At 41.4% G+C, this 13,370-nt stretch overlaps 1 protein-coding gene and 1 pseudogene across 6 annotated transcripts in view; one reads left to right on the top strand and one right to left on the bottom strand.

Annotated features, from left to right (window-relative positions):
• WDPCP (WD repeat containing planar cell polarity effector) overlaps positions 1–13,370 on the top strand; it is a 429,099-nt gene that overhangs the window by 32,302 nt on the left and 383,427 nt on the right. The gene's annotated exons all lie outside the window — the stretch shown is intronic.
• Positions 10,221–12,194, bottom strand: LOC140642213 (histone-arginine methyltransferase CARM1 pseudogene; annotated as a pseudogene).

Below are 13,370 nucleotides of genomic sequence, written 5' to 3'. Positions count from 1 at the left end.
TGGAACTACCTTATAATGAAGGCTTTAAAAGAACATGGTCTTTCCCTGCTGTGAAAATGTGATTTTTATTATAAGTTGATTATGAGAAAGCTGTTAACTAGTGATATTTAACCTGTGTCTGACTGAAAAGATAAAATTACTTAACTGTCTGCCTATAAAAAGAAAATAAACTGTCAATGCCAAATTATGAATCATGCTTCTCATTGTTATGAACAACTGTAATGTAACAGTGAAAAGTTAAAATAGGAGTCTAGGATTCATGGTTATTTTCAGAATTCTTATTATTTTTTTATTTTATTTTTTATTTTTTTATTTTTTTTGAATTCTTATTCTAAGTGATGGAAATGATCATTTAATATTAGGAGCATTCTAATTGTTTTATATTATCTATAGGTTATATATGTACATATACACACAAACTATTTGCTATATATGTATAGTATAATTTTATGTATATACTGTATACTGTATGAGATATTCTTATACTATATTTTAATATACAGTACATATACTATATATTGTACAAGGTATGTGTGTATATATATATATATATATACACATAGTGTATGTTTATTTATGTAGTGTGTGTGTATATAGAGGCAGAGACTGAGGCTGATAGATACACTGTATAGTGTATACTACTGTATAGTAGAGAACAGTGCATTTGTAGGCTATTTCTATTATGTCATATGGAGAAATAATTATATCCGTAGTCCTAAGTCTTTCGTTACAGCAGTTATCTTCTAAGTAGGACTTCTTTGCCATATATTTTAAGGTTGTACAATATAGAATTACTGGTGGCAGTTGTGTACATTTATCTTTTCATTTTAGCCCTCTACCTAACAGACTATTGTCAAAGGACACTATTTTTTTTTTTTTTTTTTAAGTAGGGTCCGGAAAAAAAAAAAAAAAAAGTAGGCTCCGTTCCCAACATGGTATGGGGCTTGAACTCAGGACACTGAGACTAAGAGTCACATGCTCTGCTGACTGAGTCAGCCAGGCACCCTATCAATGGATACATTTCAAAAGAGAATGTGATCATGACTTTCATACACATATAAAATGAATATATGCCAAAAATTATATTTAATTCATTAATTAATGGTATTATATTATTACAGTTCAAAGTACCATATGTTTATGGTTAAATAAGGGAGGCTGAAATGAATGTGCAAGTGAATGCAGAACAGATAAAACTGATCAGTATCTGCTGGACAATAATCAGGACCAATTTGCATTTCTATGGACATGTTTGTATTATTAATTTCTACAAGTTAGCTTCTCTCTCTACAGAGTTATAAAAAAGTCTAGTCAATGACAAATAAATGCCTGACTAGTCAATACACTGATTAAATTTCAGCCTTTCACAGTTTTTCCCTAACTGTTCAGTCCTGTTTTCGTCTTTGGTATTTTATATTAATTTGATTTGATTAGTTGCAAGAGAGACATTGTTTCATGCCTATCTATTTCAGTTTAGTCTTGTAAATTCTGTGAGGGCAGGTGCTCAAAAGTCCACGCATCTGTAAATCAATAAAATGTCTTGGATGTAAATACAAAATTTGAATGATTTAAACCTGTGTCCTGCTTCAGAAAGTAGAAGAAAATAGGGTTTTTATAAATCTAACATTCATTGTAATGGAGGAGTCAAGTTATTTGAAGGAATCTAACAATGAATACTTTTGAAAAGCAAGAATTCTCTTCTAATGGAATTAATTCCTCGTCTTTTTACTTTATAAATGAGAGCTTTGTATATCACATTTTAAGTTGGGTGTAACTTTAACTCCAAAATAATTAGAAGCACTGAACCATGAATGAAGCAAGTATGGCATGTTATATTTATGAAATCCTCATATTGTATGATTTTGCTCCAATGCTTGCTGCTTTGCCAATCATTATACTTCCCTTTTAAAATTAATAATAATATATTAGAACTTAGAGTTATATACCCTTCTCATTTTGAGGAATACTAAGTATGATGAGATAAACTCTACCTATATCTAGCAGTTAGACTGTGAGCCAATCAGATAGTCTTGCTTAGGACATTGACTTTTAAGGGAGTGCTGGATATTAAAATAGTTAGATTAGATGATGTAGATGATGGAGTAGTTTCAGCAGTATGTGTGTAGAGAGTGGAGATTAAGTATTCAGTGGGTCTCAGGGCTACGGGGCCTGAGTTTATGGCTTAGGATTTTCATCATACTTTGCCTCCTTTGATTTCCTTTGCAGCCTGATTCTCTGGGCTTCCATTGATTCTATAATCTACTTGTTTTTTTTTGCCATCAGTTTCTTTTATGCTAAAGTTAGCTGGACTTGGTTTCTGTTGTTAAACAAAAGCCAAAATAAAACTCTAGTAGAAGAAACAATCAAGTACATGATTATGTTTCTAGTTATATGATCATTTCAAATTTACATAGGACAAAGTGAAGTATATATCATTTTATGTGGGAAAAATAGAAACAATGCTGAAATAATTAGGTTGCTGAATTGTAACCTAACAGATCACATGAATCAATTTATGGCATAATAGTATAACTATGAATATATCATTTTGAAGTATTGTAATCCATCTTTTACCTTAGAGCCACATGCCCAAGAATATCCTTTGAATATTTAAAACTTCTCTGGCATCTTAAAATATTAGCTGCTTCTAGTAATAGTGGAGTAGCTCGTATTGAACTAATCCTCCTGCAGAAAACCATTATAAATTCTGGACAAAATACAAAAACCCCACAACTCTGAAGGCACTGGAGAGTGACCATAAGCAGGCAGAAATGGAAGGGGAGTCAACACTTGGAAAGAGAGAATAACACTGCATAAACAAAAAAGAGATTCTATTGCCAGCAGACCTGCATTACAAGACATGCTGAAGGGAGTTCTTCAGGTTGAAGGGAAGTGATACCAGATGGAAACTTGGATTTTCCAGAGGAATAAAGAGCACCAGAAATGGGAAGTATGTGGGTAAATGTATTTATTATTCCCCAATTCCTTTAAAGCACTGTGACCATTTAAGGTAAAAAGTATACTACTGTATTGTGAGGCTTGTGGCATATGCAGATGTAATATCTACAATGATTATAGCATAATGTTGAAGAAGGGAAATTGCAAGGTTCCTGCATTTTCATGAAGTAGTACAATATTAACTCTTAGTGGACTGTTAAAAGTTAAGGATATATGTTGTTATCCTTAGAATAATCACTAAAAATGCAAAGAGGGATTGCTAAAAATATGAGTTTAGCAGTTTACAGTGTGCTGGCATGCAGCTGAATCCAGATTTCAAAAAAGGATGACAATTGCATTTAAATGATTAGATTTCAAACGATAACTTTTAAATAGGGTTGAAAATATTAGCAGCCTGTAAAAAGCACTGAATAATCCAGAAACTCTCTGGTAAATAGTACTAATTATTCTTAAAATTGATTGAGTGCTATGTATCAGCTTTGTATTAAGCTCTTTACATATATTATCACATTTATTCATTACAACATCCTTAATAGTGTAGTTGCTATTATTAGTTCCATTTTACCATAACTGAGGTATTAAATAATGTGGTATTAAATATTTGCCCAAGGTATCGTAGCAGTAAGTGGCAGAGGCAAAATTTGAACCCAAAATACCTGACTTTAGAGCTTGTGCTTCTAACTGCTATATTTCCTTAGAAAAATGACACCTGAATTAAGCTTCATGCCTGACATATTGCAAATAAAAGGCAATATTTGAATAAAATTAAAGGTGAAGTATTTGTTAAATTATGAAATATTAGAAAATGTCAGTTCCTATTTCTGATATTCTTGGCATTCTCTTTTCCTCATATGTAATACATACATTTTACTTTCTCCTATATAAACTTGATAATGATCATCTATCTAAGTGTGTTTCCATGGTTAATCTCTGGGGTGGATAATTCCTATCCCAAATTCTCCCATTCTTTGACTTTATTTTGTTCTTTAGTGCTTCCTTTACTTTGATGGCCCCCTCTTTCAATAAATCTGGTTGGAAAACAAGTGCTTCTTATACCCTGGACTAGGAAAAACGAGGGAAAATTTTGTCATTCAGAGGCCATGGGGAAGAGAAAAATCAGGCTCTTATTTAGGGCGGGGGAGGACATAAAGTTATATTGAATGCCCTTGAGATTAATCATGTTTTAGTAAAAGTAGAATTTGAAAATGAGAGCTGTAGATAATTGTGATCTTAGTCTTAGCACCCAGTTATTTCTGTGGTTTGTTTTAGTTGCTGAATATTAAAGTAAGTGGTGAAAAATGTCCCTACTAAGAGAGGGGCAGAGAGTCACTACTACTCTACTGGTCATCCCTTTTCTTTTGTTACCTTGTATGGTTATAACTATGTATAGACACTCGAGCTTTAAGGTATGTGAAAAAGCCTGAAGGGTCTTTTGAACTGCTCATTAGGGGTACTTTCCGTGTTGAAGTCAGGTAGCCTCTCTCTGAAGTCTCTGCCTCTCTCTCTGTGTGTCTCTCATGAATAAATTAATAAAATCTTAAAAAAATAATTCTATTATAGTTTAACTTGTTTCCTTATGTTCTAGAGAGCATAGTGGTTGAACCAGCTTCAAAACTCTCAACTCTCCCATGTCTGTGTAATTTTGGGCAAGTTATTTAACCTCTTTGGCCTCAGGTCCTCCTCATATGGTTGTTATAAGCATCAATGATGTAATCTATGTAAAATACCTGAAACATGGCGAACATTTAATAAATATTAGCTATTGTTATTCTACCCATAATGGAAGTAGAAAAAGCTTGTCATTATCTTTTTTTTTTTTTTTAAGATTTTATTTATTCATGACAGACACAGAACAGAGAGAGAGAGGCAGAGACACAGGCAGAGGGAGAAGCAGGCTCCATGCAGGGAGCCCGACATGGGACTCGATCCCGGGTCTTCAGGATCATGCCCTGGGCTGAAGGCAGTGCTAAACCACTGAGCCACCCGGGCTGCCCCTTGTCATTATCTTCTATGGGACACACATTTGTACACTTAAATTTATTACTTCCCAGTCCTGTCCTTTGACAGCTTATTTATTAAAGATTTACTTATGTACTCTAAAAATTTAAACATTTACCTGATGCACGGCATTGTTTAAGTCACGGGCCAGTCAGCCACTAACACTGATGTCTTTTGCCTTTAAGAAACTTAAAAGAGTTTAGTAGGGGTTAGAGAGATAAGATAAATAGACAGATATTGAATTTAAATCTGTTATTAGTGCAATGGGCTATGAGGAGGGTAAGAGCAAGGGAATGGCTCCTTGAGATGGAGGGACTGGAGAAAGCCCCTTTTAGCAACCGATATTTAAGCTACAATAAAAGCAAAGTAGAGAGAGGAGTGTTCCCTTCAGGGGGTCATCATGTGCCAGGACTTTCAGGTGGAAAAGATCCTAGTGTGTTGGGGGCCTAAGGGAAGCCGGGGGGGGGGGAGGTGGTGGTGGTGGTGGTTAAGACTTAGCAAGATGAGAATGGTGAAATTGTAAAAATTAGAAGGATACATGGAAGGACTTGCAGGCCAAGTAAAGGACAACAAAGGGGACTTGCAATGGATTTGAGGTTGGAGATGGATAGAATCCATTTACATCTTAAAGGATCTGCCTGCAGCATAGAGAAAGTATTAAATATAGATTAGTTGGGGAGGCCGTAATCAGTTTTAGAGGTAGCAGATGATGGCAGTGGAGATGGAGAGAACTAGACATTCAAGATATTTAAGGTATAGAATAGACAAGACTGGGTGATGGTTGTAATTGTAACCATGAGTGGTGAGAGAGAAGGCAGTGTCAAAGATAGCTCTGGTTTTTGATTTATCAACCTTTTTTTGCTAACTTTTGAATTGTATTTGTAGTTTTTCTTTTTTTACAATATGCCCAGATTTACAACTTTTCAGTTGTATAAACTGATAGAATTTAGTTCTTTTTAAAAATAGATATTTGGGGCACTTGACTGGCTCTCAGAGGAGCATGCAATTTGATCTTGAGGTTTTGAGTTTGAGCATCATGTTGGGTGTAGATTATTTAAATGAATAAATAAAAAACTTTTAAAAAAGACTAAAATCTTAAAAAAAATAGATGTTTAACTAATGTGGGATTCTTGGTTTTATATACTGATTTCCTGCTTGCTTTTTAGGTTACTTAGCAATATAATACTTTAAAAGTTTTTTGAAACTTTACAGTGAACAAGGCACAAAGTTAGCAAATCAGACGTAAATTGAATTTAGGCACGAATAAAACCACTGACACCCTATTTATTTCAGTGGCTTCTAGATGTCTTACTATAATTCATCTTATAGGGTTTGAATATTTCTTTAGTTTTCTGAATACTTTTTTTTTTTGGTATATTTTTTTATTGGAGTTCGATTTGCCAACATATAGTATAACACCCAGGGCTCATCTTGTCAAGTGCCCCCTTCAGTGCCTGTCACCCAGTCAGTCCATCCCCTAGCCCCCCCCCCTCAACCCTTTGTATGTTTCCCAGAGTTAGGAGTCTCTCATGTTTTGTCACCCTCTCTGATTTTTCCCACTCATTGTCTCTCCTTTCCCCTATAATCCTTTTCACTATTTTTTATATTCCCTGTTTGAGTGAAACCATATGATTGTCCTTCTCCGATTGACTGACTTCACTCAGGATAATAACCTCTAGTTCCATCCACATTGAAGCAAATGGTGGGTATTTGTTGTTTCTAATGGCTGAGTGATATTCCACTGTATATATAGACCACAGCTTCTTTATCCATTCATCTTTCAATGGACACTGAGGCTCCTTCCACAGTGTGACTATCGTAGACATTGCTGCTATAAACATTGGGGTGCAGGTGTCTTGGTTTTTCACTGCATCTGCATATTTGGGGTAAATCCCCAGCAGTGCAATTGCTGGGTTCTAGGGCAGCTCTTTTTTTAACTCTTTGAAGAACCTTCACACAGTTTTCCAGAGTGGCTGTACCAGTTCACATTCCCACTAACAGTGCAAGAGGGTTCCCTTTTCTCCACATCTTCTCCAACATTTGTTGTTTCCTGTCTTGTTAATTTTCACCATTCTTACTGGTGTGAAGTGGTATCTCGTTGTGGTTTTGATTTGTATTTCCCTGATGGCCAGCGATGCAGAGCATTTTTTCATGTGCTTGTTGACCATGTGTATATCTTCTTTACTGAAATTTCTTTTCATGTCTTTTGCCCATTTCATGATTGGATTGTTTGTTTCTTTGTTGTTGAGTTTAATAAGTTCTTTATAGATCTTGGATATTAGCTCTTTATCTGATATGTCATTTGCAAATATCTTCTCCCATTCTGTAGGTTGTCTTTTAGTTTTGTTGACTGTTTCTTTAACTGTGCAGAAGCTTTTTATCTTAAGTTCCAGTAGTTCATTTTTGCTTTTGTTTCCCTTGCCTTCATAGATGTATTTTGTAAGAAGTTCCCGTGGCCAAGTTCATAAAGGGTGTTGCCTGTGTTCTCCTCTAGGATTTTGATTGATTCTTGTCTCCTATTTAGATCTTTCATCCATTTTGAGTTTATCTTTGTGTCTGGTGTAAGAGAATGGTCTAGTTTTATTCTTCTGTACGTGGCTGTCCAATTTTCCCAGCACCATTTGTTGAAGAGGCTCTCCTTTTTCCAGTGGATAGTTTTTCCTGCTTTGTCGAATATTAGTTGACCATAGAGTTGAGGGCCCATTCTGGGTTCTCTATTCTGTTCCATTGATCTATGTGTCTGTTCTTGTGCCAGTACCACACTGTTTTGATGATCACAGCTTTGTAGTACAACTTGAAATCCAGCATTGTGATGCCCCCGGCTCTGGTTTTCTTTTTTAATATTCCCCTGGCTATTCGGGGTCTTTTCTGATTCCACACAAATCTTAAGATGATTTGTTCCAACTCTGAAGAAAGGCCATGGTATTTTGGTAGGGATTGCATTGAACATGTAAATTTCCCTGGGTAGCATTGACATTTTCACAATATTCATTCTTCCAATCCATGAGCATGGAATATTTTCCCATCTCTTTGTGTCTTCCTCAATTTCTTTCAGAAGTGTTCTGTAGTTTTTAGGGTATAGATCCTTTACCTCTCTGGTTAGGTTTATTCCTAGGTATCTTATGCTTTTGGGTGCAGTTGTAAATGGGATTGAATCCTTAATTTCTCTTTCTTCAGTCTTCAGAAATGCCACTGACTTCTGGGCATTGATTTTGTATCCTGCCACATTGCCAAATTACTGTATGAGTTCTAGCAATCTTGGGGTGGAGTCTTTTGGGTTTTCTATGTAGAGTATCATGTCATCTGCGAAGAGGGAGAGTTTGACTTCTTTGCCAATTTGAATGCCTTTTATTTCTTTTTGTTATCTGATTGCTGAGGCCAGGATTTCTAGTACTATGTTGAATAGCAGTGGTGAGAGTGGACATCCCTGTCGTGTTCCTGATCTTAGGGGAAAGGCTCTCAGTGTTTCCCCATTGAGAATGATATATGCTGTGGGCTTTTCATAGATGGCTTTTAAGATGCTGAGGAATGTTCCCTCTATCCCATGTGCACTTGAAGAGTTTTGATGAGAAATGGATGCTGTATTTTGTCAAATGCTTTCTCTGTATCTATTGAGAGGATCATATGATTCTTGATTTTTCTCTTGTCGATGTGATCAATTATGTTGGTTGTTTTACGAGTGTTGAACCAACCTTGCATCCCAGGGATAAATCCCAGTTGGTCATGGTGACTAATCTTAATGTATTGTTGGATCCTATTGGCTAGTTTCTTGTTGAGCATTTTTGCATCTGTGTTCATCAGGGATATTGGGCTATAATTCTCCTTTTTTGGTGGAGTCTTTGGTATTGGAATTAAAGTGATGCTTGCCTCATAAAATGAGTTTGAAAGTATTCTGTCCCCTTCTATCCTTCAGAACAGCTTTAATAGAATAGGTATTGTTTCTTCTTTAAATATTTGATAGAATTCCCCTGGGAAGCCATCTAGCCCTGGACTTTTGTGTCTTGGGAGGTTTGTGATGACTGCTTCAGTTTCCTCCCTGGTTATTGGCCTGTTCAGGTTTCTCTTTCTTCCCATTCCAGTTTTGGTAATTTGTGGTTTTCCAGAAATGCATCCATTTCTTCTAGATTGCCTAATTTGTGGGCATATAGTTGCTCATAATATGTTTTTAAAATTGTTTGTATTTCCTTGGTATTGGTTGTGATTTCTACTCTTTTTTTTTGAAACATACATTTCCTTGTTTATTTGTTTTGTTTTGGGGGGGAGGGGGCGGAGGTCCCTGCAAGGCCCCTTCCCAGGCGGGAGGGACCGAAATGCCATCATAGTATTAGGGACTAGAGCATCTACAAATATTGAGGGAAACACACAGGCCTAATGTGAGCTACAAGGAAAAAGGACGCCTTCCACGATTGATCCTTGAGGTTTCTCGTGTCTGCCCCGAGCGGCTGACAGTGATCCTTCCCTCCAGGCCCGGGGCCCACGGGGCCACCTGTTCGAACTCTTGGCAGGGGTGGGGGAGGGGACCTGCAGGGGCTCAGGGACAGGACAGCAGCAAGAGGCAGGGGCCTCGGACGGAGGGCCTTCCCGACAGCCTGGGTGGGTTGTACATTCAAGTGTGAGGTGAACCCTTTGGTGGGCGGGGGCCTCGGGTCTCCAGAGGCCTGGCCCCACCCCTGTCCCGAAGACTCGGCAGGGCTGCCCCTCACCACTGAGCCTCTGAGTTGGGGAGAGGGGCTGCTGGCTCGGCCCGGCTGGCCTGGTTTCTCAGAGGGTCTGTGGATTGACACTGGTTCTTCTCGTAAAAAAATTAAATTAAAAAAAGCAGCATGTCATGCCCATTGTGACCAAGGCCTGGTAGTTGAAGGGGAGGCCCCGCCCAGTCAGGACTGCCTTCCCATTGGAGACAGGCAAAGTGGGGGGACAGGCGCCAAGGGACCGGGTGGGGTGGCACCTGCTCCCCCCATCCCTCCCAACTCCCCGCCAGGCCCACAGCTGTCAGGCCCGGACACGCCTGTTACAGAAGATGTCAAACCCAGGTCAGGGTGGAGGGCAGGAGGGGGAAACAGGGCTCCCACGACATGATCTTGTGTAAAATATGGCAGCGACACACGCTCAGGGCCAAGATGTGGGTGGGCGGTGGAGTGGGGGCGGCGGCGGCAATGTTGTGTAAAAAAGTGTCCAAGTTCCCATAGCAAAGAGGGACGTGACCAGGTGTTTGGGCTTCTCCGGTACAGGGGTGAAAGCCGCCCAGGTGGGGGTGGGGGGGTGGGCAGGGTCTTCATTTGGCTTCCTGGTGCTGTCAGTCTGTTCCACGCCGGCGGGGCCCAGCTCCCATAGTGCATGGTGTTGGGATGGACATGGGGGAGGCCATGGAGATGGCAGGGCCGCCCATGGTGAACTGGCTGTTGACTGCGTAGTGGGCGCTGGAGCCGCCGCCGCTGCTGCCCTGGGCGCCGGAGGACCCTAAAGAAATCAGGTTGTTGTGGCCCACGCTGGAGCCGCCGGCGATAACACTGCTCAGTCGTAGGCGGTCAGCATCCCCGCCACAGCCATCCCGCTGCTGAGGTTGTAGGTGCTGCCCGTGTTCCACATGTTCTCGGAGGGGGACGTGTAGTGGGAGCCGGGTGGGGGCGAGGGCGTCGTGCCGGTGTACCTGAAGAAGGGGTTTTTCAGATCCAGGAGGTTACTGGATTTGGAGCCTGTCTGGTCTACCTGGGCCACAATACTGATGTCATAGCTCTGTCTTTGGTTGGCAATAAGCAGACATGTCCCTGAGAGCGTGTCCCCGGCCTTGGCGAACAGTGGTGACTGGAACAGGCACCAGACCTGGCACCAGTGGGTCAGGGGCTCCGTCGGGGCCGTGGAGAGCCGCACTGTCATTATGGAGCCGATGAAGGCGACAGACCGTGATCGAGCCTGGAATGCAGCATGTGGAATTTGAATGGGATTTCTATCCTGTGCAAATCTCCTTCTTTGGCTTCTAAGAAGTTCACTGTGTACTTGACAGACTTGGCCATCAGGATCCAGATGTCAAATGTGTCCACCACAGGCTGCCGGAAATACTCGTCCCCCGCAGCGCCTCGGAGGGCTGACAGGTCCACTCCATGGAAGGATGGCTGGTACCAGAAGTTCCCTTGGTGAACTGTTCCATGTAGAGCTGTTCATCCGTGAAGGGCGCAAGATGGACGTCACCAATGGTGGGGAACATGTCCCCCCCCGCCGGGCCTCAGGTACTTCTTGGCGTGGAGGTAGCTCTCCAGCATGCGCTCGTTGAAGAGCATGTAGCCCACAGGCTCTGAAATGATGATGTCCACCTGCTCAGGGAGCAAGACTTCCTCCACCTTCCTGGGGATGACCACGATGCGCTCAGTGAGGTGGTTACTCTTCACCAAGACCTCGGCGTGCTGGGCCATCGTGCTGGCCTCCACCGCATAGATCTTCCTCGCTCCAGCTTGGGCAGCGAAAAAGGAGAGGATCCCAGAGCCGCAGCCAACATCCAGAACAATTTTGTCCTTGAAGTCTGTGTGGTTCTGCAGGATTACGTGCTGGTAGGTGCCCGTCCGCACGTAGTCCTGCATCCTGTTCTGCTGGGACAGGTAGCCATAAAACTGGAAATACTGCACGGCAGAGGACTCCTCTGTGCGCTCGCTGAACACCGACCGCTCCAGGGTGTGGCCCCGACAGGTTTTCAGGATGTTATAGAAGGAACAGAAATCATTTGGTGTGGCGAACTGGATGAGGACACTGTTGCAGCCCAGGGTGGTGATGAAGGACCGCTTGCCCACGCGGCTGCACAATCTCTCTCCGGACACCGAGCACTTAAAGACGCACACATCTTCATGGCTGTAGAGGGCGATGCCCGCCGCGGCCGGGCCGGCACGCACCTCGAGGCGCAGCGCCTGCTGCTCCGCGTGCCGCTGGATCTCGCCGTTCGCGTCGCGGATGGTGAGGAGGCGGGCGCCGGGGAACACGGACACGACCGCGCAGGGCCCCGCGCTGCCTGGGACCGCCGCCGCCGCCGCCATCTTAGATCCGGCTCCAGGCCCCGCCGCCGCCATCTTAGATCCGGCTCCAGGCCCCGCCGCCGCCGCCGCCATCTTAGATCCGGCTCCAGGCCCCGCCGCCGCCATCTTAGATCCGGCTCCAGGCCCCGCCGCCGCCGCCGCCATCTTAGATCCGGCTCCAGGCCCCGCCGCCGCCATCTTAGATCCGGCTCCAGGCCCCGCCGCCGCCGCCGCCATCTTAGATCCGGCTCCAGGCCCCGCCGCCGCCGCTGCCAACGCAGCGATTTCTACTCTTGAATTCATGATTTTATTAATTTGAGTCTTTTCTCTTTTGTTTTTAATAAGGCTGGCTAATGGTTTATCTATCTTATTAATTCTTACAAAGAACCAACTCTTGGTTTTGTTGATCTGTTCCACAGTTCTGGTCTCTATTTCATTGAGTTCTGCTCAAATCTTTATTATCTCTCTTCTTCTTCTTGGTGTAGGTTTTATTTGCTGTTCTTTCTCAAAAGTTCCTTTAAGTGCGAGGTTAGCTTGCATATTTGAATTTTTTCCAGTTTTTTTGAGGGATGCTTGTATTGCGATGTATTTCTCTCTTAGGACTGCTTTTGCTATATCCCAAAGATTTTGAACAGTTGTATCTTCATTTTCATTAGTTTCCATGAATTTTTTTAATTCTTCTCTAATTTACTGGTTGACCCATTCATCTTCTAATAGGATGCTCTTTAAACTCCACGTATTTGAGTTTCTTCCAAATTTCTTCTTATGATTGAGTTCTAGTTTCAAAGCATTGTGGTCTGAAAATATGCAGGGGACAATCCCAATCTTTTAGTATCAGTTGAGACCTGATTTGTGACCCAGTATGTGGTCTATTTTGGAGAAAGTTCCTTGTGCACTTGAAAAGAATGTGTGTTCAGTTGCGTTGGACTGGAAAGTTCTGTATATATCTGTGAAATCCATCTGGTCCAGTGTATCATTTAAAGCCCTTGTTTCGTTGGTGATAATTGTGCTTATAATATCTGTCATTTGCAGAAAGTGCCGTGTTGAAGTCTCCTACTGTTAGTGTATTATTATTTAAGTATGTCTTTACTTTGATGATTGATTGATTGATATACTTGGCAGCTCCCACATTAGGGGCGTAAATATTTATGATTGTTAGGTCTTCTTATTGGATAGATCTTTTAAGTATGATATAGTGTTCCCCTTCATCTCTTACTACAGTCTTTGGGATAAACTTTAATTTATCTGATATGAGGATTGCTACTCCAGCTTTCTTTTGAGGATCATTTGAATGGTAAATGGTTCTTCAATCTTTCATTTTCTGGGAGGTGTCCTTAGGTCTAAAATGAGTCTCTTGTAGAGAAGATGGGTTTTGCTTTTTTATCCAGTCTGAAACCCTGCGTCTTTTGATGG

Source organism: Canis lupus, chromosome 11 (genome assembly GCF_048164855.1).
Source record: "Canis lupus baileyi chromosome 11, mCanLup2.hap1, whole genome shotgun sequence".
NCBI lineage: Eukaryota > Metazoa > Chordata > Mammalia > Carnivora > Canidae > Canis > Canis lupus.
Note: the sequence above shows the minus strand (reverse complement) of the source record. Positions and strands in the feature narration are given on the sequence as shown.